Raw genomic sequence first — 3,773 nt, 5'->3', positions numbered from 1 at the left:
TATAAGGAATTCACGCCTTATAAAAGGTGAAGCAGTCTACATTTAAAGAAAAATGTTATTCTAAGGAAATACATATATTGCTCCCCAAAAGTTGTGTCTTATTTCATTTAAAATTAAGCGATGGTTTTTTTGCAAAAACGCTTGGACCCGTCGATTTTTATTTCAAGTTGCACTTTTTTGTACGTGAAGATCATATATACAGACTTAAATATAAATTTCGACCATCAACCTAATTTTTCCAAATGAGAGCACCAGATTTTTTATTTCACTTTTGAATTTCGCATGGAATTCTACATATATTTCTTGCGTCATGTTTCATACCTACAGTTTACAGTAAAAAAACACGATTCATGTCACAAATAAAAACTTAATAAAAATTAAATTAAAATTTTCAAAATAGTTGCCATTTACGGCTTGACAATATACAAGGCGATCAATAAACTCTCGTTGCACATTTTCAATTATCTCTTGAGTTACGGCGCGCACTTCTCTGCGAATTCTCTCTGTTAAGTCGTCTATATTATTTGGCTTATTAACAAATACTTTTGTTTTCCTTAAAGTCCTTTGAACATTTTTGAGAAAAAATGTCCATTGCTGTTAGATCAGGCGACCTAGCAGGCCATTCGATAAGCCTTCTCTTTCCTATCCGCAGATTGGGAAAGATTTTATCCAAAAGACGGCAGTACAGTGCAAAGAAGCACCAACTTACTGAATTTATCCTCCGTCAGCATAGCCTGGGTCCATTGGATTTAGAAATATAGCTAAGTAAGTATGGATCTAATTCAAATTGGAGAAAATCGAGACACACTTGTCCCGTTAAAGGTTCAATTTATAAGGTTCTGTTAGTCCAAGAAGATGGTCATGACGGCTCCTAAGTAAGGGGACTGTTAACAAAGAGCTGACAGGGGATCGAAGACTTAGCGGTAATTCTTACTGGGTGAACAAGTATTTACACTTCTTGTTATAACAGATAGTCCGCTCTATTCAAATTGCGGTACAAGGAAAGAAACTTCATAGCACATATTAGGAATTTGCTATCGGTGAAATCGCCTATGAAGGAACATTTTTGGAGCAACGATACTATAACAAAAAGATCTTAAGAATCTGGACTGAGACAACGTGCAAGCCTTTATTAAGAGCTTGAAAAATTCATCCATTATCCCAAAGATGCTGGTCATACACTTTTATAAAAGGTAAAAACACGAAATCTACAGCATCACAAATACATTTCATAAAATTACAAAGGTTACATGTTTCGCTCGATTAGAGCATCATCAGACCTAAACAATAATTAAAATTATGTAACCCGAAAAAAGGAAAATTCAACAAAAACTTACCATAACATACACAAAACACCTGATATATAAGTAAACAAAGCTTACAATAAGGTGGCACTATCTATGTATAAAGAACTTAACTAAACAATCAAATCACTTTATACAGTTTAGAAATCTAACCATCATTTAAGAGTCTAGGACTATTTAAGGTTATTCAAAACTAGGTGGCCATCAAAATCAATCCTTTCATTAACACAGGACGGATCTGGGCTTTTAAAAGCTTTACTAATTTCAGATACAGGCCAGGTTATATCGCTAGACGTGAAAAACTTATTTGCAAGCATTCCACCCGCTGATTGTCTGGTCTTAGTCAAAGATCTTCTCAGGGGGAAACTTGATTCACTCTTGGTCGAAAATCTACTTTTGCTTCTTTCTACTGTGTTAGATTAATTTTTTTTCCAATTTAACAACCGTTTTTTCTTTTATAAAACTTTATTAAGAGGGCGACTCGACTCAAAAACCCGTGAGGTAATACCATTCGAGGTGGCGTAGAACTGGGTGATTCTGAGGTTGATAAAAAAAATTATTAGGCCTACTTGCCGCGCTGTAGCTCTCTACCCTTACTACTTCTACTGCTACGTAGATAAGGATTCAAAAATTATTAATGAACTTTATTCCACTTAGGTCCGAAATCGTCAATTGATTTCAATGCGAGTTGAATTTGCGATGAACGATTGTTCCAGACAGCTTACACGAGCATTGGATTTAGAAATATAGCTAAGTAAGTATGGATCTAATTCAAATTGGAGAAAATCGAGACACACTTGTCCCGTTAAAGTTTGTTTAAAGAAAAACGAACCTAATACAATATCTGTTTGGCGTACAACTTTCATAGAGTTTTTATGAAAATACACGACGGTCACTAGCGAACATTAAAAAACACGAATAAATGAAATTTTGCTCTGTTTATAAAAATTCACGGAGATAAGGTGCGACCATCAATAATAATGTTCGACCGTGTTTTTTTCGATAACTGTTGACTGTCAGAAATATAATAAAAAAAGGTGCTTTCGTTTGGAAAATTGGAGTTTGAAATTTATTTTTGAGCGACTCTATACGACCAATTTCACATAGAAAAAAGCGCAAGTTGAAATAAAAATCGACGGATCCGAGCGTTTTTGCAAAAAACCCATCGCTTAAGTTTAAATAAATTATAATTTTTGGGACGCATTGTATAGGGCCTAAGTTTATGGGCTTAATGTAAGGCATCAAATTTTATTTAAAAAAATTAGGTATAACTAAATAAGAGGAATAATAAAAAATACAGTAAAATTTTGGTCACAGGTCATTGGATATCGATACTTGGCTGAATCGGAAGAACTGTAAGCTATTTTAAGAAATTCTATAAAACGCAATGCATTAGTCTTTTAAATCCAACGTTACTATGCAATGGTAAAGATTGAAAGTGAATAAAACGCCAATTTACATTTTAAAATATACAATATTGGGTTCAGCTTTGACTGCAAGATATCAGAATTTAATAAAAGAAAAACGTGTCATTTTTTATGAGCTAATTAATAGATGCTGAGACTGTTCACTTTTTATTTTATTGTTTTTTATATCATCTGAGAGACTGTCAGAAAACTGAAATTGGCAGAATAAATCAATCCTAAGATTCAACACTAATTGACCTAAAATGATGATTTATTTAAACTTGCCTAAAAGCAATTTAAAGTTAATAATAACACCCTAAATATAATAAGGAAATAAATTTTGTATAATACGTTACTTCCGCCTTTAACAATGCTGTCTTAAAGTGCATGTGCCTTATTGGTATATTTATAGATTTCTATTAAAGCGCAGAAATGTGCTTAATATCTTTTACAGACCTTGTTTTTGAAATAGCTGGAGAGAAAGAGAGAGAGTTGTAAAATTTATAGCTTCTTTATTTAGAACGCGCTTTAAAAATAAATTCTATAATAAATGTAATGGAAAGGGCGCATAGTGACAATCGTTAAGTCTCCGTTATTTATGGCAGACCTGATATATTTCTTTCTTTTTTATCAGAAATAAAGACCCCAATCATCGCTAAAAAGTTGATTTTACAATTTTCTCTGGTTTTTTTGATCAGTTTATGGTCGGTTTGAAAGCGACATTTTCATAGTATCTACGGCATATAGGAACAAATAGATATGACCATATATATGTGGTATTCGATCACATATCGCAGATTGAGTTTGCAAACTATGAGGGTTATTTTGAAACGGATATTGAACGTAAATATAACGTCGTATTGAAAATTTCATTCGCAGCCTGGAGCGAGAACGGCAAGGTACGTGAACACCGATTTAAATGCGGTTTATCACTTTGCGAATTTGACTTTATATTATATTGCTATTGATTATTAAAAAGCCAACTGAATGGTTGACTTTATTAAATTTACTGAAATTGACAGGTATTGGGCATGATTTGTTGGTTATCTTTTATAATCGTAAA

The sequence above is a fragment of the Anthonomus grandis genome, chromosome 6, assembly GCF_022605725.1.
Source record: "Anthonomus grandis grandis chromosome 6, icAntGran1.3, whole genome shotgun sequence".
Lineage (NCBI taxonomy): Eukaryota > Metazoa > Arthropoda > Insecta > Coleoptera > Curculionidae > Anthonomus > Anthonomus grandis.
Note: the sequence above shows the minus strand (reverse complement) of the source record.